Raw genomic sequence first — 24,520 nt, 5'->3', positions numbered from 1 at the left:
AACGGCGCCATTTCCACGGCTTATCAGCTTCCGCGCGACGCCCGCCTAATCTCGGCCCTGCCCTGAGCGTGAGGCTGTGTCAGTCCCGAACTAGGGTCCACAGTAGCGGGTTCGGGAAGCGAACAGCTAATCGCCGGTTAATCACAGTTTGGATTTCAGAAGAGCTGCGTAACTGCAAATGCCATTTACACGTTCACTTAGCAAATTTTACAAGCATTAAGTAACAAAATAGCGCCAGTTGGTATTTTCTGTGACTTATCTAAGGCATTTTACTGCTTGGCTCACAATATTCTCCTAAGTAAACTGGGATTTTATGGAACAGATCGTGAAGGCAACCAATGGATAATCCAACCAAAAGAATGCAGATAGTTGTACTTAATAATTTATGCAATGTAAGCAGGGGAGAGTCTTCTGGCTGGACGGAAATCGCTCATGGCGTTCCACAAGGCTGTTATTTCTCATATATGTTATGGACCTTCTGTCTAATATACCGTCTGTTAAGTGATATAGGGGCGGTCTTAATCAACAGAAAAATGTATCTGACAACAAATTAAAACCTATTCATTCATCAAATACGAGCAAAAGAATATACAATTAAGCCCTCAGAATCGATAACTGCTTGGCATCTCCAAGGATTGCTTTAAACAAAGTTTTCGCGTATTCACGTGGCAGAGGCCTCCTAAAACCTCGAATATACTTTAACAGCTGTTTCAAAGTGGAGATCTTTTTATCTTGTAATTTCTTTTTGATGTAAGACCCTAAGCTTTCAGTGCGTTTATCGTCAGGCGATTGTGAGGGTAATCCAGTACCTGCACTCCTTTCTTCTTTTTTCAGTCACTGCAAAGCCTGCTGCGGTGCTTTGGATCTTCGCCCTCCTGCAATATCCAGTCTTCATTTTTGTCACTGAACCAATGCTTGGCAGGCGGCATCAAACATCTTTGATGAACGCGGAGCGTAAGTTGCACTCGTATCTCTTGATGTGTGTCTCAGTGAAGAATTAAGAGTAAAGTAATGGACATTGTATGAAGGATAAAGGTTCTCTCTGTTGGGTTGTGAAAGAATTAACACGGTATATTTTACCATCTGTGTCTAACGCCGACCACGCCCTTACTTGACATATTGTATAACAAACAGAATTAGCTTTTTGGCGGATGACACTAGTGCTATAATCAATTCAGACTTGCATGAAGTAACTGGAGAAATTATAGAAAATATTCTTAAGTGTTACTGAGTTTTCTCTGCGAATGATCTCGCTTTCAACTTCAAAGAGGTACAATATTTCAGTTTGGCGGTAACGTACTACACCAATGATAAGTGTAACACATAGTGAAATAAAACTAGGACGGAAATTTCAAAAATTTTAGGTAACTATGTTGAAAAATAAAGTTCAAATGTGTGTGAAATCTTATGGGACTTAACTGCTTAGGTCATCAGTCCCTAAGCTTACACACTACTTAACCTAAACTATCCTAAGGACAAACACACACACCCATGCCCGAGGGAGGACACGAACCTCCGCCGCGACCAGTCAGATAGTCCATGACTGCAGCGCTTTAAACCGCTCGGCTAATACCGCGCGGCGTCTATATTGAATTCTAAATGGAAAAAATCATTTTTGAACTCCTGAAACCACGAACAATTATAATTTCAGAAAAATCGATTTATTCAAGAGAAAAAGCTTATAATTTGAGCAAACCAATAACGCGTTGGTCTCCACCTCAGGCCATTATTCAAGCAGTTATTCGGCTTAGCATTGATTGATGGTGTAGTTGGATGTCTTCGTGACGGATATCGTTGCGAATTATGTCCAACTGACGCGTCAGATCGTAGAAATCCAGATCTGGTGGGAGGGCTCTGCCCATAATGCTCCAAACGGAGGTGCGGTCCAAGAGGAGAGCTGTAATTTGAATTTCTTTGGGCGGAAAACCAGAGCATCGGAGATATTCTACGGAGACTCGACAGTGAATAAAAATACGTAGAGTCGTTGGGTGAGGCGTCTGTCACCAACGCGAGGTCGCGCAAACCTGTCCCATCCCCCGAGTGCCGGCCGACCGCACACAGCTGTGACTCCTGGAATGTTGGAACGAGTGGACACTCCGTTTGAGGTGACGACTGATCACACTCAGACAACTCGCTGCTCAACAGGACGTGTCTATTCCGCAGTACCAAAGATAAACAACCTACAATAGCCGGCCGGACTGGCCGAGCGGTTCTAGACGCTGCAGTCTGGAACCGCGCGACCGCTACGGTCGCAGGTTCGAATCCTGCCTCGGACATGGATGTGTGTGTTGTCCTTAGGTTAGTTTAAGTAGTTCTAAGTTCTGGGGGACTGATGACCTCAGAAGTTAAGTCCCATAGTGCTCAGAGCCATTTGAACCATTTGCACCAACCTAAATACCAGGCATACTTACGAGATGAACACCAGAAAATTACTGGTCATCGAAAATACAGGATTACATACGTGAAGTTTCTCAAGGCACCAACAAGTAAAGCTTATGACAATAATGTGACGTAAAGGCTTATGTAAAAGAAAATATAAACTTTAGTGTGAATTCTACAAATGTGTCACGTAAGAAATAACTCTATGGACAATTTCTTACAGATTTCCACGTGGAAGACTGAAATGTGAATGTGTCGTAAAGTCTGTAATTACACTCCTGGAAATTGAAATAAGAACACCGTGAATTCATTGTCCCAGGAAGGGGAAACTTTATTGACACATTCCTGGGGTCAGATACATCACATGATCACACTGACAGAACCACAGGCACATAGACACAGGCAACAGAGCATGCACAATGTCGGCACTAGTACAGTGTATATCCACCTTTCACAGCAATGCAGGCTGCTATTGTCCCATGGAGACGATCGTAGAGATGCTGGATGTAGTCCTGTGGAACGGCTTGCCATGCCATTTCCACCTGGCGCCTCAGTTGGACCAGCGTTCGTGCTGGACGTGCAGACCGCGTGAGACGACGCTTCATCCAGTCCCAAACATGCTCAATGGGGGACAGATCCGGAGATCTTGCTGGCCAGGGTAGTTGACTTACACCTTCTAGAGCACGTTGGGAGGCACGGGATACATGCGGACGTGCATTGTCCTGTTGGAACAGCAAGTTCCCTTGCCGGTCTAGGAATGGTAGAACGATGGGTTCGATGACGGTTTGGATGTACCGTGCACTATTCAGTGTCCCCTCGACGATCACCAGTGGTGTACAGCCAGTGTAGGAGATCGCTCCCCACACCATGATGCCGGGTGTTGGCCCTGTGTGCCTCGGTCGTATGCAGTCCTGATTGTGGCGCTCACCGGCACGGCGCCAAACACGCATACGACCATCATTGGCACCAAGGCAGAAGCGACTCTCATCGCTGAAGACGACACGTCTCCATTCGTCCCTCCATTCACGCCTGTCGCGACACCACTGGAGGCGGGCTGCACGATGTTGGGGCGTGAGCGGAAGACGGCCTAACGGTGTGCGGGATCGTAGCCCAGCTTCATGGAGACGGTTGCGAATGGTCCTCGCCGATACCCCAGGAGCAACAGTGTCCCTAATTTGCTGGGAAGTGGCGGTGCGGTCCCCTACGGCACTGCGTAGGATCCTACGGTCTTGCCGTGCATCCGTGCGTCGCTGCGGTCCGGTCCCAGGTCGACGGGCACGTGCACCTTCCGCCGACCACTGGCGACAACATCGATGTACTGTGGAGACCTCACGCCCCACGCGTTGAGCAATTCGGCGGTACGTCCACCCGGCCTCCCGCATGCCCGCTATACGCCCTCGCTCAAAGTCCGTCAACTGCACGTACAGTTCACGTCCACGCTGTCGCGGCATGCTACCAGTGTTAAAGACTGCGATGGAGCTCCGTATGCCACGGCAAACTGGCTGACACTGACGGCGGCGGTGCAGAAATGCTGCGCAGCTAGCGCCATTCGACGGCCAACACCGCGGTTCCTGGTGTGTCCGCTGTGCCGTGCGTGTGATCATTGCTTGTACAGCCCTCTCGCAGTGTCCGGAGCAAGTATGGTGGGTCTGACACACCGGTGTCAATGTGTTCTTTTTTCCATTTCCAGGAGTGTATTTATGAAATGAGTTCGCTTCCTGTTCTATTTATGTTTTCTTATTATCTCAAAATGTTAAATTTTCTGGATTTAAAAAGAAGCCGTTCAGTAACCGAAAGAAAAGTATATATCAGCTACATTACCCACAATCGTGGATGACAAACCAAAGAACGATGATGAACATCGCAGGGCAGCCAGCGTACCTCATTTCACAGGCGGCGCTCCTCGAAGGCTTGTGATGAGATCGGAAACAATGGCAGACTACCCTTGTTTGTTACGCTAAAAGCAGTCCATCCGAGCTAACGGAACTTTTGCGGCGGGAGTCATGTTTCCGTACTACCTACCCATAAACTACAGTTTCGCTGCTTCTTAGCGAAAACACATCGCACTTTATGAGATACACCGACTAGTGTCGCACGAATGCTTCAAATTACGTGAAGTGAACGCTCCTGGGACCTAAATACGTTAAGTTTGAAGGTGCGTAAATGTATGGGTGAGGCACAGCACTTCTCTAGTGCGAATGAAAGTAAGCTGAGCAAAAGGCTTCACTTAACAGCGCGTATATTATCGTGATACTTAACATAAAAAATTAAAACTGAAATTCCGGGAGAGCATTTGAACAACAGAGAGCGCAAACCCCCGCCTCTGCTGTCAACTTGATTAAATTCTGCTCGGATTGTAACGTTGAATCAGGGGATTAAACTCTCAAACGTTCCAGCGAAGGAAACAAATGACTTCTCTGAGGCATTGATCTTCCTGTGAGGTGCTCAAAAGTAAGCTTTTAATGTATTAAATCAATTAGAGTAATATTCAGTCTTATTCTTTGTGGGTTTACCGTGATAAACTGTAGGAGAGTTTCCGAGAGGCACGATTTATTTCTGCAAGCTTCCCTTATGAAATACGGTTTGGAACTGCTGCTCTACAGGGATGTACTGAATGAGAGAGGGGGGAAAAGAGCTACACTACCGTGGTAGTTTTACTTCCTACGTTCCTCTGTTTTCTCACAGCCTCCTTGGAGCTTCTTTTGTGTTGTGTGAAAGACAGAGTAGCAGTTTTATGGTTCACTGGCCGAACGGAGCGCGGGCGAATCGAAACTTGGCTATGAAATGGCAAGAAGAGCTGCGTACGTTGGTGCGGATTGGGGCAACAGAGCTTGGCGCCAAGACAAAGCCAACCTTCTTGAAATAAAAAACACAGGATCTACACAGTTCATTGCTTGCAAAAAAGAAAAAAAAGCCGTAGCTGTCAGATAGAACTCAGCACCTCGTACTTAGGGTCCACTGAATCTCTCCTGCAAGAGAAACGTTCAGCGTAGCTATGATGTTTTCCAAGATCGACAGTGACGTGCATAATTCTTGATTTTTTATTTTCACTTTGATATATTCCTGCTGAAAAATGTCATATTTCCTTTTACGAAAAACAAAATCAAATTTAAAGTTTAAATTATCATTCATATTATTTTGATGGCGGAATAACTTAAGTCTTGTGTATTGACAGCAGGTACACATAAAATTGTCCCCCGTAACATCTGACGAATATGAGAGGATCAGTCATGAAACTATTGTGCAGAAGAAGGCAATTGGTAACCAGGAAAATCATCGAAAACTAGATCTTGGAATTCTTACCAATATACGTAATCCTCTTTCTTATACTATTCACAAATAGAGTGACGGAAAGGGTAATGCTATCCCAAATTTCTATTCTGTTCTTACGTGAAGTACACGATGACGACGCTAGAATTGTTTCAGAGTCCCTGTGAACTTTTGGTTCTCTAAATTTTATGGTCTTACCGTGAGTTCCATTGGCGAGGATGTATAATGTACTGGAACACTTGTTACCATAATTTGCACAGCAGCATTTCATAACAAAACCTCGTATTTCTTTAAATGATTCTAATTAAGTCCCCTGAATATCTCCTTGAGGCTGGAGTACACGCTAAACGGATGTCTCTGAAATTCTTCCATCATGCCCTTCGGGATAGTTGGCGAAGATCTCAAACACTTATTGCTAACTACAAAAGAGTAGGTCGCACAAGAATTGTGTATGCAGATGCTTTCAAAAGGCTCCCTATAAATCTAAGTCGTATATTCACCCTCACATAGCTAATTATATGTATTTGTTACAATTCATTGTGTTGTAACGTCACGCCTGGATGAGTTGGATTATATGACGTCATGCAGCATTTTGCAGCATTTTTTAAATGGAACTATGTCGCCTGGCCGGATGAATCATTTTTATTGTTGTGTTCGGATTCGCCGTCATACATGTGAAAGGCTGCACGAAACGTGCACAACGACACGGACGCATCTTTCATAATAATAATAGTAATTATAAATACCATGTCATTTTCATATGTACTCTCAAAACGGTCAGCATTTAAGTCTACTTTCTTTCTCATTTCACAAGACTATTTCCCACTATCTGGTTGTACTAAGTGATAGTGTTACTTGCATGAATGTGGATTCCTGAGCACCGTTTTCACTCCTAAATCTGGCTCAGGTGACACACACAAATAATTATATCGATATGGTGTTTGTTCTTTCGGATATGTCCGAAAGAACAGACACCATTGATGACCTGCAGCCGTCTAGAACGAAATTAGAATTATATTAATACCTTCAGCTGCTGACGGGCGTTGATATATACCAACGGGGACAGGTGGAAATGTGTGCCCCAACCGGAACTCGAAACTGGGATCCCCTGCTTACATGGAAGACGCTTTATCCATCTGAGCCACCGAGGGAGCGGAGGTTAGTGCGACTGCAGGGACATGTCCGAAAGAACAGATACCATCTTCATATAAGTATACTGTTCTGGCAATAGCGGCCAGGGCCTTTTTCTTCTGTGTGGATGCACACATATTCCCCGAACTCTTACGGGACTTAGTAAGAATGTCTTCCACGAGTAATAAGTGTGCTGGGGTGGGACACTACGAATGTAGTGTGTGGACATACAAGGTGAGAATGTGGGTCTCGCGGGAGGCGTGCGCGAATTAGTCGCTGCAGTCGCGCTATCCTCTGTGCCCTCGGTGGCTCAGATGGATAGAGCGTCTGCCATGTAAGCAGGAGATCCCGGGTTCGAGTTCCGGTCGGGGCACACATTTTCACATGTTCCCGTTCGTATATATCAACGCCCGTCAGCAGCTGAAGGTATTAATATAATTCTAATTTCACACAAATAATTGTACACTGACGGTCGGTATCTGACTCCTATATAAGGCTTGAGCCTCGACCGTTGCAAACAAGAACCAATACATTCGTATGTGTTAGCGTACTTGTGTGTATGGAGAAAAAAGTCAAATAAGTGATGAACCAGTCACAGGAATTGCGTTTAGCGTCCCGGAAATGTTTCCGATTCGGCCATAAAGCGTGGTCGAGGCTTACCTTGTTTATGGCGGTTCTTGTGATGGTACAATTCTGTATGTTAATTATGTTCTCGCATAGATATATGTGTTCCTCATTCTCTTCAACATGTACTGTAATGGTTTGAGCGTCATCCGCCAACACATAGCGTAGAGGCAGAGTTACCAGCGCCCCATCCGTGTCTGCCCTTTAATAGGAAATCCTGGACTGATAATGTGAGGAATGAGGTGGTTCTCCAGAGAATCGGAGAGGAAAGGAATATATGAAAAAAAAACAGAAGAAGGGGTAGGACGGTAGGACATCTGTTAAGACATCAGGGAATAACTTCCATGGTACTAGAGGGATCGGTAGAGGGTAAAAAACTATAGAGGAAGGCAGAGACTGGAATACATCCAGTAAATAACTGAGGACTTAAGTTGTAAGTGCTACTCTGAGATGAAGAGGTTGGCCCAAGAGATAAACTGGTGGCGGGCTGCATCAACCCAATCAGAAGACTGATAACTTTGAAAAAAAGGGTAAGTTGACAGCCAGAGTGCTCAGCGTGGTGCAAACATGTGAAGGAAGCAGGAAACCTTCCCACGGAGACGCACTCGCCTTCCTACGGGCAATTGAGCGAGTTTCAAAGGGGTCAAACTGTGGCCTTCTGAGTTGCCGGATGGTGCTTGCGGGGAATGGCCACATAAGTTGGACGTGCTGCATCAGCTGTGCAACGATGCTGATGTCAGTGGCCACGCAAAATGCTCACACCCGTAGACGGTGTTCCAGACGTTCACGCAGTACAAACACCGCGATGACCGTCTTATTGTAAGGGCAGCAGTGGCAGATCGCACAGCTACCACAGGACAGGTAACAGGGGTTGTGAACCCTGACGTGTTAACGCAAACTGTTGCGAACTGGTTACTAGCAGCAGAACTACTGGCACGCACATCTTTAGCTCGTCTTTCACCCACGCCACAGTATCGACGTCGACGTCTCGACTGGTACCGTCAGAGGATCACTTGAAGATGGAATGGCACGCCGTAGTCTTCAGCGCGGAAATCCCATTCTACCTGCACCCAAGTGATGGTCGCTTGCGAGTACGATGTAGACCTGCTGAGCTCTGTCTCTGCATTCACAATGGCTTCACCCCAGGTCTCACGGGCTGGGGTGCGAGATGTTTCAACGCTCGTTCACTTTTGGTGTTTCTGGAAAGGGTGCTAACCCGCGCCGAGTACGTGCGTTATGTTTGAGACCCGTTCTTACAACATGAAGGTGACGTCTTGTTCGAACCGTATAATGCTCTTGCAAACACTGTATGTGAAACCCAACGTGCTCTGCAAGACGTGCAACAACTTCCCTGGCCACCACGATCCCCGAATTTGTCTCCAATGGAGCACGATATGACTGGAATGACACGTCAGTCAAAGACTCTCACAGAACTATGTGAACAGGTTGGGAAGCCGTGGTATAACGTATGCCAGGATAGTATTCGCCATCTCTACGTTCGACTGGATCCCTGAGTGAGGGCCGGCAATGCCACCCATGGGGGTGTACTAATAAGGGTGTTTGAGCATGGGTCGAAACCTAGTACCTTAGAGCCGCTTGTCCTTTTTATCTGTAAATGTAATCATTTCATGTACTTCATATGCAGCTGTTACAGCAATAAATCTTGAGTGAATTGGAAACCTCTAAAAGGGTGCACTAATTTTTTGCGGCAGTGTATTATGTATAAGTACTGTATGTATGAATAGAATTGTTTTATTCTCGAACGTTCTAACAATTATAACTAGTACGAAACGAATCTTCCGTCATGACTTATGACCTAGATGTTATCGACAAAGGAATCGTAATGAATTACTTTCGCAGAAATTATTTTCAAGCGGTCCACAATAAGTACGCCAAATTTCATCAGTATTGGTAGGTGTGACCTCCCACGTAAGACATTGGATAAAAGAGGGCAAAGAGGCGAGGTTGCAATCCCAGACGCAGCCATCGGGCATTCTTGAGGCGGCGTCGCACTCACGGCCTGCGCTGGAATGTCTTCATCAGCCGGCAGGCCAGCTCCGGTGATCCGCAATAAGGCCGTCCCACACCACCGGCGATGAGGCTGCTGCTCTACTGCCGGAGGAATGCCGGCGTTCCGTGGCCATTGTACTCCATCTCGACATGGTATTGCCTCAGACTTCTCTTCGTTATTTGCGGTGTGCGGCCGACTGCTAATGCACCTACGAATGTTTGACGTTACCGTTTTATGAAGAATGTCGGGAAAGGATTTAAGGTCAGGGAGAAACAATAAAAGAAATGTCAGGGGCGGCAAAGAACTTAGAAAAATACTTGAATGAAATGAAAAGATGTCGTACAACCAACGCCAATAAGAGTTTATTAAGAGTAATGGACTCTAGTCGAATGAAGTCAGTTGAAGTTTGGGGAATTACGTATATTAGGGACCGAGACTCTTAAGATAATAGACGAATATTGCTTTCTGCGCAGCAAAATAACTGATGACGGAAGAAATAAAGAGAATATAACATGCTGGCTGGGAAGAGCACAGAATCTATTATGATAAAGAGAAACGTAAAATCGAATGTAAATTTAGGTGTTGGAAGATCTTTTATAAGAGTATTTGTCTCGTTTTTGGCCCGGAAGCAAAGTCCTACAGCAAAGAGGTACAGACAAGAGAATACAAGCTTCTAAAATGTGATGATACACAAGAATGCTGAAGGATGAAGTTTGCATGGAACGGATAACTAACGAACAGGTGACGAATCGAATCGGAGAGAAAATAACTTTATGGCACAACTTGGTTGAAGGAAGGGATAGGTTCACGGAACATACTTTAAGGTACAAAAGGAAGAGTTAATTCCTTTTTAATAGTTGGAAAGGGAGACAAAGCCTTGAATATTGAAACAGATTCAACTGAGAGTGGAGAGTTGAAGAAAATGATCGAATGGCCACGGCAGCAGACACATAGCAAACCTCTTGAAAAATTTTCTGGACGTAACATATAATGGTGTTGCATAACTTCGTAGCGCTTTCCCGTAAGTTTAATAAACAAAACAGATTCACATAACAGAGACTGTATTCATCAATAATATATTCTATTTCACTACTTGCTACCGTCTGTCAACGCTGGGGTAACTTTTCGATTCCGCGACTGTAGAAATCGCGTGGTTATGGGGCGAAGAACAGTCAAGCCATGTTCGGAGCACATTTTCATCCGGAATAGAAATTCCTTGAAGGTTGTCCAACAGAGAGCAGAAAAGGTGAAAATCTGGGGGCGCAAGTTCAGGTGAATAAGGTGTGTGCGGAATAGTGTTTTTTTTTGTCAGTCTAGCCGAATGCGGGCGGACGTTATCGTAGATTGGTATCACGTGACGCAGTCTTCCTGGTGGCCGTTCTTGGACTGGTCTGTAAGACGTCTCAGTTGTTGACAGTAAATGTCAGTAGGGATGATTACACCTCGAGGAAGCAATTCGTACTACAACACACCGTCGCTGTTCCATCAGATGCATGACACTGTCTCTTGTGCATGTGCGAAGGTCTTTGTACGCGAAGTTTCTAGTTCACCAGTAACAATTCAATATAGGAATTGTCGGTGCTATTCAACAACCAATTGGTGACGAGCAAACAGAGATGCACCCGACGAGTATGCGGTACCAAATGGTTCAAATGGCTCTGAGCACTATGGGGCTTAACATCTGAGGTCATCAGTCCCCTAGAACTTAGAACTACTTAAACCTTACTAACCTAAGGACACCACACACATCCATGCCCGAGGCAGGATTCGAATCTGCGTCCGCAGCAGCAGCTCGGTTCCGGACTCATGCGGTACCCATGCACCCGATTTTTGAACGTTCCCCATTGTATGCAAACGTCGCACGATGGTGGAATGATCATATTCATCACATTAGCTACTTCTCGAGTATACTGAAGTGGATCATTGTGGATTAATACTTATAAACGATCTTCGTCAAAAATCGAAGATCTTCCTGAATGTGGAGAGCCACAAATATCAAAACGATCCTCCTTAAAACTGGAAAGCCATTTTCTTGCCGTGCTTTGTCCAGTGGCATTGTCCACATCAAGGCCGCAAGTGTTTCTGGCTGCCTCCGCTGTTGTCACTCGTCCGTTGAACTCAAACAGAAGGATATGTCGAAAATGTTCCGATTTCTCCTCTTGGTACTCCATTTTCTAGCGTCGTCAGATCCACTGACTATCACAGAATGACAAAATGACGATATGTAAACTCAAATAGTAACAGTGAGGTACAAATAAAAAAAAACGAAAATCGATAAATAAATCCATAGCAACTAGAATGTGTTGTTGTTGCCGTCTTCAGTCCAGAGACTTAAGTCCAGCAGCTCTCCATGCTACTCTATCATATGCAAGCTTCTTTATCTCCCAGTTCCTACTGCAACCTACATACTTCTGAATCTGCTTAGTGTATTCATCTCTTGACTTCCCTCTACGATTTTACCCTCCAAGCTGCCCTCCAATACTAAACTGGCGATTGCTTGATGCCTCAGAACATGTCCTACCAACCGGTCCCTTCTTCTAGTCAAATTGTGCCACAAATTTCCCTTCTCCTCAATTCTATTCAGTACCCTCTCATTAGTTATGTGATCTACCCAGCAACTACAATATAAACGCGCAAAACAAAAACGCTACGAACTTAAGCACCAACGTAACTGAAAGAATATAAACGTGCGGTAGTTAACTCTAAAGAACTAAACTGATGAGCCAAAAAGCTATAAGAACCTACTAAATATTTTGTTGTTGAACCTTTGGAATGCAGTACAACAGGGATTCTGCGTGGCACAGATTTGACAACTCACTGGTAGGTTTCCGGAGGAATGTAAGGCCAGAAGACTATGCATAGCTAACATAATTCCTGTAAATTACGAGTTGGTGCTTCGTGGCCGTGATGCTGGCATCCGCTGGATCCCGTGCCATTAGGATCAGATCAGCAGATCTGTTGAGTTCACTGTGATGCTAAACTTTTTTTTTTTTTTTTTTTTAAAAAAAAAAAGATGTCATCCATGTCGGAGAAGACGTCAAGAATATATGGATGCAGGTGGTTTGCAATAATTTTCACATAATAAATGAAATGATCGTTTGGTATTGTTGGCCGGGAGGCCCCATTCTGGAGAGTTCGGCCGCCGTATTCCCAGTCCTTTTCAAGTGATGCCACATCGGCGACTTGCGAGCCACCCAGTCCACTGGCGGGAATCGAACCTGGGCCCCCTATGTGACAGGTGGCAACGCTACCACTACGCTACGTAGGCGGACATTTTCACATCGACTACAACTGTCATGGAGACTCCCATTACTTTCACAGCTCCGATGCAAGCCCGGTGAATTTTCCCCATACGATGGTACCGCAGTTTTACAAGAATGGGAGAGACTGTAACGTACGACTCTTTGCCAGTGACAAGACGCTCAACGAATTATTTTAATTCATCGTCAGCCGTCGAGAACTGACAGCCTGATAGTGTTTGAAGAGGGATCAATATCTGAGATAAAATCAAATAAAAGTTATCCGTGTTATGTGGAATGTTTTGAGAACTGTGATTGTACTGTTAGTCATGGAACACACTGAGATGACAAAAGTCGTGGAATGTCGATATGTGCCTATACAGATTGCGGTAGAACTGCGTGCACAACGTGTAAAAGGACAGTGCGTTGGCGGAACTGTCATTTGCACTAAGGTTATTCATGTGGAAAGGCTTCTGACGTAATTATGGTTGAGCCGTGCGCGGCTCGTGTTCATGCCGTTTATTGTTTGTCATCTTCTCTTACGGTACTGCCGCCTCGTTTCCTTATTCCATTTACTGGCGTCACTAACTCCCTACGTTACCTGCCCGTGAGTGGCAGCAGCAGCGCTTATAGATATGTGCACTGTCGTACCATCTCAGGAGAGACCGCGAGTATTTTTCCGGGTCGCCGTGTGTCTGCAGTCAGTCAGGCACAGAGCAGCAGTCGGCACGCAGCAGCAGTGAAGTCGGGGGCGGAGCGCCAGTGAGGTGCTCACCGACCGCTGGCAACACACGTGAACTGTCCGACGGAAGGCGATTGGACCGGGACGGCCGTTGGTTGGTCGTTCGGTTGGTCGTCTCACCGGGCGACGTGTATTTGGTCCTTTGACCGTTTCTGGGCCTCGTCAGTTGGTCATCTTGCCGCCGGATGTGGGTCGGTTCCTTCCCTGTGCATAGATGTCGTGGCCAATGGGCAAGAGTTACCTCTGCATGGTTGGGTCCGAGCCAGTGTGCCCGGGTCGCAGTATCTCCGAATTCCGAACAGACATCGAGTTGAGTCGGGGTGGAGCTGCAGTCAGCTTCGGAGAGCCAAGACTCGCCCGACCGTTGGTGACACACGTAACTTGAGTGGGAACGACCTGGGTTGGTCGTTCGGTCGGTCGTATCATCGGACGACGTGTATTTGGTCGCCGACCGCTTGTGGAAACTCTCAGTGTGTCGAATTCATTCGTCCTTGTTGTTCCACAGTGATTGCTTTTACGATTGTTCGGGTTCATGTGCAAGTGTGTTTATGTGGAACCGAGTGTAGCTTCTGTGATTTTCACTGAGCAGATGAACGCTGTCTGCGTACTGCAGTAGTCATTGGGCCGGTTGAAAAAAATGTTCAAATGTGTGTGAAATCTTATTGGACTTAACTGCTAAGGTCAGGAGTCCCTAAGCTTACACACTACTTAACCTAAATTATCCTAAGGACAAACACTCACACCCATGCCCGAGGGAGGACTCGAACCTCCGCCGGGACCAGCCGCACAGTCCATGACTGCAGTGGGTCGGTTTAAACAGAGTGAGTGCGTCGGGTGGAAGGGAATTGATTAAGCTCTTGGTTGGTTCTTCAACCGTTCCTAGGTTGTGTTGCCACCCGGTTGTTTAGTGTTACGCTTGGCTGCCTGTCTCACCTAAACTGTAGAGTTTCCTCCCCAGGCCGACCCTTGGAACACTTCTGAGCACCACGGTTTGTTGTTTGTGATTGTCATTTTATTTGGTCGCTGCTACTGTGCCAGGTCTTCAGCCGTGTATTAATATTGCCTGTTTTATGTTTGGTATATGGCCTCCAGCCGAACTTCATGTCAACTATTTTAAGATTAGGCCTTCAGCTGTGTTTCATTTAAAATTCTTGTTGCTCTGTATTTATTCCTTCAGCCACCATTGTTTCTGACTCGGTGACTTCAATATGTAAATCCTTGTCCGAAGGTTTCTCTTTGATTATCTTGGTTTCTTGAAACTGCCTTCAGCCGTGTTCTGTAAAAGTTTATCTTAAGGTTGTCTTTAATTATTCTGGAGTAATTGTTTGGGCCTTCAGCCGACAAGATATTTCAAGTTTTCTTAAGATGTTTTTCTGATGTACTGTGCAAAAGCTTATCTTTTAAGCCTCTCTCTTATTATGTAAAGAAGTTTTTTTTATTGGACTTTCGGCAGAAGAATTGACTTGAATTTTCCTTAATACGGCCTTTAGCCGGAATTTGTAAATGTTTGGCTTTTAAAGAAATTCCGTAGCTGATCTGTAATATTATTTCGGCCGTAAGCCGATAGGATATTGTTTACTTAAGTAAGGCCTTCAACCGTTACTCTAAATCCTGGTGCTTTAAAAGCAATCATTTAAACGTATTCTGGAGAAGTTACCTGGGACCTCAGCCGTGAACTGATCTTCGTTGTTTTAAAGAGAAAACTGTAAGTTGGTTTGAGGAATAAAGTTGTGTGTATTCTTGTATAACTAACAGTAATTGACCGTGGCCCCTTTCCACAACCTGATACGCTCTGTCCTGCGAAGCCAGACTTCAATGGCCGCAGGACGCTAATTAACTGACTTTGAACGTGTAATCGTAGCTAGAGCTAAGCGCATGGAACATTCCATTTCGGAAATCGTTGGGGAATTCAATATTCCGAGATCCACTGCGTCAAAAGTGTGCCAAGAAAGTCAAATTTCAGGCATTACGTGTCACCACTTTTAAGACCGGGAGCAGTGGCGTTCGCGTAGAGTTGCCAGTGCTAACGGCAAGCAACATCGCGTGAAATAACCACAGAAATCAATGTGGGATGCATGACCAACGTATCCGTTGGGAGCGTGAGGCGATGTTTGGCGTTAATGGACTATGGCAGCAGACGACCGACGCGAGTGCCTTCGCTAACAGCACGACATCGCCTGCAGCGGCTCTTCTATGATCGTTATAACCATATCGTTTAGACCCTAGACGACCTGAAAGCCGTGGCCTGGTCGGATGAGTCCCGATTTCAGTTGGTAAGAGCTGCTGGTAGGGTTCGAGTGTGGCGCAGACCCCACACGTCATGGACTCAAGTTCTCGACAAAGCACCGTGCAAATTGGTGATGGCCTCATAATGGTGTGGGCTGCATTTACATGGAACGGACTGGGTTCTCTGGTCCAACTGAAGCGATCATTGGCCGGAAATGGTTATGTTCGGGTACTTGGAGACCGTTTTCAGCCACTCGTGGACAGCATATTCCCAAACAGCGATGGAAATTATATGGGTGGCAATGCGGCATGCCGGCCCACAATTGTGGGCAATTCTGGACAATTGGAGCAAATTATTTGCACATCCAGATCGCCAGACATGAATCCCATTGAATATTTAGGGGACATAATGAAGAGGTCGGCTGACCCTCCAGGGTAGCCGAGAGCGCTAATGTGCTGCTTCCTGGACACGGGTAGTCGCCCCAGTCCCAGATCGACTCCGCCCGGTGGATTAACGACGACGGCCAGTATGCCGGCCAGCCTGGATGTGGTTTTTAGGTGGTTTTCCACATCCCACTAGGTGAATACCGGGCTGGTCCCCAAGTTCCGCCTCAGTTACACGACTTGCAGACATTTGAAAACCTTCGCACTATTTCATGACTTACACTAGACGCAGGCAGCTGGGGTACACTACTTCCATTCCGGGGGTTATGGGGTGGCTGCAGGAAGGGCATCTGACCACACTCTGCAATTAACACTGCCGAATCCGCCATAACAAAGCCGACCCTGCGTTGGAGCGGACAAAGGCCCGAGAAAGAAAGAATGGAGAGGTCAGTTCGTGCACAAAATTCTTCATCGGCAACAGCTTCGCAATTATGGATGGGAATAGACGCAGTATAGATCAATATTTCAGCAGAGGCCCTTCCGTCAACTTCTTAAGTCCGTGTCAGGTATAGCTGCTGAACTGCCCCAGCAAGTGGAGGTTCGACACAATGTGAGGAGGTATGCCAAGGTTTTGGCACCTCACAGTGTTGCCAGTTCATGAAATAATTGAAAGAGGCTGAAGCAGTAAAAATTATTTGATAAAAGCAATTTCTCTGTAACAAGATAATATTCGTATTCATAATAACACCAAAGTGCAGTAATAAAATATACGAGCCGAGAAGCAAGGCGTAAACATACACTACTGGCCATTAAAATTGCTACACCACGATGATGACGTGCTACAGATGCGAAATTTAACAGACAGGAAGAAGATGCTGTGATATGCAAACGATTAGCGTTTCAGAGCATTCACACAAGTTTGGCGCCGGTGGCGACACCTCCAACGTTCTGACATTAGGAAAGTTTCCAACCGATTTCTCAAACACAAACAGCAGTTGACCGGTGTTGCCTGGTGAAACGTTGTTGTGCTGCCTCGTGTAAGGAGGAGAAATGCATACCATCACGTTTCCGACTTTGATAAAGGTCGGATTGTAGCCTATCGCGATTGCGGTTCATCGAATCGCGACATTTTTGCTCGCGATGGTCAAGATCCAATGACTTAGCAGAATATGGAATCGGTGGGCGCAGGGGGGTAATACGGAACACCGTGCTGGATCCCAACGGCCTCGTATCACTAGCAGACGAGATGACAGGCATCATATCCGCATGGATGTAACAGATCGTGCAGACACGTCTCGATCCCTGAGTCAACAGGTGGGGACGTTTGCAAGACAACAACTATCTGCACGAACAGTTCGACGACGTTTGCAGCAGCATGGACTGTCAGCTCGGAGACCGTGGCTGCGGTTACCCTTGACGCTGCATCACAGACAGGAGCACCTGCGATGGTGTACTCAACGACGAACCTGGGTGCAGGAATGGCAAAAACGTCATTTTTTCGGATGAATCAAGGTTCTGTTTACAGAATCATGATGATCGCATCCGTGTTTGGCGACATAGTTGTGAACGCACATTGGAAGCGTGTATTCGTGATCGCCATACTGGCGTATCATCCGGCGTGACGGTATGGGTGGCCATTGGTTACACGTCTCGGTCATCTCTTGTTCGCATTGACGGGACTTTGGACGTTACATTTCAGATGTGTTACGACCCGTGGCTCTACCCTTCATTCGATCCCTGCGAAACCCTACATTTCAGCAGGATAATGTACGACCGCATGTTGCAGGTCCTGTACGGGCCTTTCTGGATACAGAAAATGTTCGACTGCTGCCCTGGCCAGCACATTGTCCAGATCTCTCACCAATTGAAAACGTCTGGTCAACGGTGGCCGAGCAACTGGCTCGTCACAATACGCCGGTCACTACTATTGATGAACTGTGGTTCCGTGTTGAAGCTGTACCTATACACGCCATCCAAGCTCTGAATCAATGCCCAGGCGTATCAAGGCCGTTATTACGGCCAGAAGTGGTTGTTCTGGGTACTGATTTCTCAGGATCTATGCACCCAAATTGCGTGAAAATGTAATCACATGTCAGTTGTAGTATAATATATTTGCCCAATGAATACCCGTTTACCATCTGTTTTTCTTCTTGGTGTAGCAATTTTAATGGCCAGTAGTGTAATTCATACCATTTTAATTCGTGGGACTCAGAAGTCCATGTGAATAATATGTAAGAAATACATTGGACTTCACTGGTCATGTGTGGGAAGCAGTTCCCTCTCTCCAGGAAGTCACTCCCTCCCTAAAGACGTGACAGATAAACAAAAAATGTGTACGTTACACAATTACACTCCCACTCTACAGATTACCGTATCTTCGAGGATCATTATTCATGAGTAAGACAAAGGACAGGGAGATTTCAGATCCATACAGCAGCCACCAAACAGCGACGCTTTCTCGGCTAAGTACACCCCACACCGAGTCAGCAACGCCGGACGTTTGTCGGGAGACGCCTTTGCAGAGAGCGAGCCGTCACGCTTCTTCTCTCGATGGCGGCTTTAATCAAGTCGCTGGGCGGCCGGAGGGATCGGATGCCGCCGCCGGCTGCCGGCTGCCTTTGACTCGTGCTGAAGCGCCTTCCAGGGGATAAGGGAATTTCCGGCGCTTCATTTGCGCGCCGCGCCGCGCGGCCGCCGGCTTTGGCAGTTCTTTGTCTTACGCGCCGGCGGTCGATGCAGCTGGAGGGCCCTCGTCTGCCCGCGCCCTGCCCCGCCGGCCGTACCCCTTCTGACATCGACACGACGCCCACGCCGCACTAGAGTCTCGACCTGCCTTCACCCCGTTAGGTCAGGAACCCCGCCACTGTCTTGGCCGCAGGAAATCTGGATTCAAACGATGTGTAGGCGACCTACTCTACATCTACATCTGCACATTGTAAGGCCGCTTCCTTTGGAAGAAAAATGAAGAACATAAAACTGGTACCCCAAAGCCCAAAACTCCCTAAAATCAAGTTCCAAATTGCCATAAATGACAAAAAAAGGGGAAAAAAACGAAGTCCCTTTTGGAATAATGTTGCTTGAATAGTAGCTTGAATAGTTGCTTGAAGAAGCCTGGAGATACTGACAGGTTTCAGATAAATTATATAATGGTGAGACAGAGATTTAGGAACCAGGTTTTAAATTGTAACACATTTCCAGGGGCAGATGTGGACTTTGACCACAATCTATTGGTTATGAACTGTAGATTAAAACTGAAGAAACTGTGAAAAGGTGGGAATTTAAGAAGATGGAACCTGGATAAACTGAAAGAACCAGATGTTGTACAGAGTTTCAGGGAGAGCAGAAGGGAACAATTCACAGGAATGGGGGAAAGAAATACAGTAGAAGAAGAATGGGTAGCTTTGAGGAATAAAATAGTGAAGGCAGCAGAGGATCAAGTAGGTAAAAAGACGAGGGCTAGTAGAAATCCTTGGGTAACAGAAGAGATACTGAATGTAATTGATGAAAGGAGAAAATACAAAAATTCAGTAAGTGAAGCAGGCAAAAAGGAATACAAACATCTCAAAAATGAGATCGACAGGAAGTGCAAAATGGCTAAGCAGGGATAGCTAGAGGATAAATGTAAGGATGTAGAGGCTTATCTCACCAGGGGTAAGATAGATACTGCCTACAGGAAAATTAAAGATACCTTTGGAGAAAAGAGAACTACTTGTATGAACATCAGGAGCTGAGATGGAAACCCAGTTCTAAGCAAAGAAGGGAAACCAGAAAGGTGGAAGGAGTATATGGAGGGTCTATACAGGGGCGATGTTCTTGAGGACAGTTTAATGGAAATGGAAGAGGATGTAGATGAAGATGAAATGGGAAATATGATACTGCGTGAAGAGTTTGATAGAGCACTGAAAGACCTAAGTCGAAACAAGGCTCCGGGAGTAGACAACATTTCATTAGAGCTACTGACAGCCTTGGGAGAGCCAGTCCTGACAAAACTCTACCATCTGGTGAGCAAGATGTATGAGACAGGCGAAATTCCCTCAGACTTCAAGAAGAATATAATAATTCCAATCCCAAAGAAAGCAGGTGTTGACAGATGTGAAAATTACCGAACTATCAGTTTAATAAGTCACAGCTGCAAAATACTAACAAGATTTCTTTACAGACGAATGGAAAAACTGGTAGATGCTGACCTCGGGGAAGATCAGTTTGGATTTCGTAGAAATTTTGGGAGATATGAGGCAATATTGACCCTACGACTCCTGTAGCGTTTTCGCTGGGAAGTATTTGATCACCCACCATACAGCTCGGAATTGGCTCGTTCTAATTTTCATCTCTGCTCACATTAACCGCTGGGTGCCAAGACAGCCTTTTGATACAGACAACCTTGCGACACAGACAACCTTTTGACAGATTAGTTTAGAGAATTGGCAGAAGGCACTGGCGGCTGCCTTCTATGACGAGGGCATTGGAAAGCTGGTACAATGCTACGAAAAATGTTTGGACAACATGGTTGTGAAGTAACAGCGATTGATATAAAATTGTCGAGGGACAATAAAGGGAAGCAGTGCTTGGGAAGGGAGTGAGACAATGTGTTAGCCTCTCCCCGATGCTATTAAATCTTTATATTGAGCAAACAGTAAAAGAAACAAAAGTAAAGTTTGGAGTAAGCATTAAAGTCCATGGAGAAGAAATAAAATCTTTGAGGTTCGCCGATGACATTGTAATTCTGTCAGAGACAGCAAAGGACTTGGAAGAGCAGTGAAACGGAATGGACAGTGTCTTGAAAGGAGGGTATAAGATGAACATCAACAAAAGCAAAACGAGGATAATGGAATGTAGTCGAATTAAGTCGGGTGATGCTGGGAATTAGATTAGGAAATGAGACACTTACAGAAGTAAAGGAGTTTTGCTATTTGGGGAGCAAAATAACTGATGATGGTCGAAGTAGAGAGGATATAAAATGTAGACTGGCAATGGCAAGGAAAGCGTTTCTGAAGAAGAGAAATTAGTTAAGGTAGATTTAAGTGTCAGGAAGTCGTTTCTGAAAGTATTTGTATGGAGTGTAGCCATGTATGGAAGTGAAACATAGACGATAAATAGTTTGGACAAGAAAAGAATCGAAGCTTTCGAAATGTGGGGCTACAGAAGAATGCTGAAGATTAGATGGGTAGATCACATAACTAATGAGGAGGTATTGAATAGAATTGGGGAGAAGAGGAGTTTGTGGCACAACTTGACAAGAAGAAGGGATCGGTTGGTAGGACATGTTCTGAGGCATCAAGGGATCACCAATTTGGTATTGGAGGGCATCGTGGAGGGTAAAAATCGTAGAGGGAGACCAAGAGATGAATACACTAAGCAGATTCAGAATGATGTAGGCTGCAGTAGGTACTGGGAGATGAAGAAGCTTGCACAGGATAGAGTAGCATGGAGAGCTGCATCAAATCAGTCTCAGGACTGAAGACCACAACAACAACAACAGATAGAAAAGAAATTCTGTAACAATTAGCTTAGTTTTTTGAAAAAGAAAGAGAGAAACAAGATGAAATCCCATTAGTTTCAATATGAAATCATAGTAGACCGCAAAGTACCGTAATTAGAAATCATGGAGTAGGACGAACGATCTCAAAGAATACTCCTTGTGAGTACTCTTTGAGAATCATGTGAAATACCTTAGAAAGAACCATGCGTTGTTACTGTGTTACGACAGTTTGTCGGAGCAAGTCGTACCTCAACGTGTGCTCGTATACATGGGGGCGACGAGATTGTTGTTTGAACACTTAAGGTTTGCGATCTACTACGACGCACTGAACTTGTAAGAAGTAAATCAGTAACTTCAAATAGGATATCACGTAGAAACCAGATAGTAAAACATTCGAAATTGTCTTAAATTGAATATTTTCAATAAAAGACTGGATATTACACATAGTTAGAAAGTATTAATGATGGACCGATATAGACACTAAACTTTGAAACCGAATTGTGAGAAAAGAATTAACTTTCGTAAAATCAGGTTAATGGATTCTGGAACTTGCATAATATCTTGGACTGAAGTATACGTCATTTATTCCACCCAGATAGGAAAAGCTACTTCCTTACTGCAATGTAAGGATGTGAAAATAATGCAATAAACAGCATTCATTATTATTACTCCGTTAATAACTTCTTTCAATCTATTTAATATTGTGTATTCAGTAAATAATTATCTGTGCGACGACATTGATTATCCAAGGAACGCGGCGTGCATAAGTACTCTTTGCCGCATTAACAAATTATCGCTCTGTTACGAACTATTAGGCTCAAGTAAACTGAAAAACTTTAGTGGAGATATTGTTGTTGTGTATGTACTGAAGCTATGATTAATACCGGAATAGGAACTGATATATCCCTGCGTGTAGCTATGTTTAAATACGCCGGGGGGCACGTAATTGCTTGACCTGATCGAGACAAATAATACGCACTGGGTGGGATTTCGCGCAGCCCAAATAGATTTTTTTATATAACGTCAATATATACAGCTCTACCGCTAGTTAGCCAGACTGCGGCGTTATAACATGCACTATCCACTTAAAAGTATCCAGACATCCCTACGTAATGTTGGTAATGACATCATATCATCTGACTTTCGGAACATGGTCGTCACAGATTCCTAAATCATATACTGGTTTGTAAGGCGTACCCAGGAGCAAATACAGACTCTGATTACAATGAAGTAATGAAGAGTAGGCTCAAGTCTAAGAGACTAGTCACGAAGAATCAATGCGCAAAGAATTGGGATATAGAAGCACCAAGGAATGAAGAGATACGCTCGAAGTTCACTGAGGATAAAGGATAGGTACTGCGACGGAATAACTCAGTAAGCAGTTCAGTTGAAGAGGACAGGGCGTCCCTAAAAAGGACATTCACAGTAACTGAAGAGAAATACATAGCTACATGGAAGGTAACTGCGAAGAAACCATGGGTAACAGAAGAAATCGGTTGATCGATGGAAGAAGAAACTACAAAAATATAATACAGGTCACTTAGGAATGAAACAAATAAGAAATGCAGGGAAGATACGCCGAAACGTCTACACGATAAATGCGTAGAAATCAAAAACAGAGGTGTTTGTCGGAAAGACTTAACTCAGCACATAGAAAAGTCAAAACAACATTCGGTGAAATTAAAAGAAAGGGCGGTTACATTAGGAGTGCATTACGAATTCCACTCCTAAATGCAGAGGAGAAAGTAGATAGATGGAAAGAGCACACTGAAGGGGTCTATGGGGGCGGGGGTACGAATTGTCTGATAACGTGATAGAAAGAAAAGAGGAATCGATGTAGAAGACATAGGGGTTCACTATTAGAATCAGAATTTAGAAGAGCTGTGGAAGATGAAATAAGGCAGATGGGATTGATAACATTCCATCAGAATTTCTGCCGGCCGAAGTGGCCGTGCGGTTAAGGGCGCTGCAGTCTGGAACCGCAAGACCGCTACGGTCGCAGGTTCGAATCCTGCCTCGGGCATGGATGTTTGTGATGTCCTTAGGTTAGTTAGGTTTAACTAGTTCTAAGTTCTAGGGGAATAATGACCTCAGAAGTTGAGTCCCATAGTGCTCAGAGCCATTTTCAGAATTTCTAAAATATTTGGAGGAGGTAGCAACGAAACGACTATTGACGTTGGTGTGTAGAGTGTATGAATCTGTAGATATACCACTTGACTTTCGGAACAAGATCATTCATACAACTACGAAGATTGCAAGAACTGGGAAGTGTGAGAATAATCGCACAGTCAGCTTAACAGCTCATGCATCCAAGTTGCTGAGAATAATAATATACAGAATTAAGGAAAAGAAACTTGAGGAACTGTTAGATGACGATCAGTTTGAAGTACCGAAACATTATGAAACTATGATGATCCACTAAGCACGTGGAGAAGGTTCTAAACATCGTAAAACTCACTTTCTACTAAACTGCTATCCTAAAAGTAGAACTTAAGTAAATACTGTTGCCACAAGGCCCTGCGAGAAGAAAATTAGGTGGTCAGTTATAGTTCTGCTAGTAACGAACGAAGCGTAGATGATGACTTCTTTTGCACTTAGGTATGATGACTTCATATCCAACACGGCTGTTCTAGAGAAAGCAAAAATGCATAGTATGGAAGCTCTTATCATTAGGCATCAACTCAGATGGGTCGGACATGTCCAGCGGATGAAAAATGACAGACTTCCACGCCAAATGCTGTACAGCGAAGTGAGCACAGGTAAAAGGCCACGAGGTGCCCCTCTCAAACGTTATAAGGATCAGTACAAGAAAAATCTGAAAAACTTGAACATCGATCCGAGTAACTGGTCCACAATAGCAGAAGACCGAAGTCGCTGGCGCTCAGTTACCTCAAATGCTCTTCAAAACTTTGAGCTGGAGCGTCGAAGAACGGAGAATGACAAACGCCAGAGACGTAAACTCCTCCAGGCTCAGCCACGTCCTCCACCTTCCATCAGCTGTAATGTCTGTGGCCGCCTGTTCCACGCTAGGATTG

The 24,520-nt window shown here is 45.1% G+C and overlaps 1 protein-coding gene and 1 non-coding gene across 3 annotated transcripts in view; one reads left to right on the top strand and one right to left on the bottom strand.

Annotated features, from left to right (window-relative positions):
- Positions 1–24,520, bottom strand: part of LOC124607222 (receptor-type tyrosine-protein phosphatase N2) — a 445,587-nt gene that overhangs the window by 372,062 nt on the left and 49,005 nt on the right. The window lies entirely within an intron of this gene.
- Trnat-ugu lies at positions 7,079–7,153 on the top strand. Its single transcript has one exon. It is a non-coding gene; the product is annotated as a tRNA-Thr (tRNA).

This window comes from Schistocerca americana, chromosome 3 (genome assembly GCF_021461395.2).
Source record: "Schistocerca americana isolate TAMUIC-IGC-003095 chromosome 3, iqSchAmer2.1, whole genome shotgun sequence".
NCBI classification, from domain to species: Eukaryota; Metazoa; Arthropoda; class Insecta; order Orthoptera; family Acrididae; genus Schistocerca; species Schistocerca americana.
The sequence above is the reverse complement of the archived record's forward strand: the minus strand, read 5'-3'. Positions and strand labels throughout refer to the sequence as shown.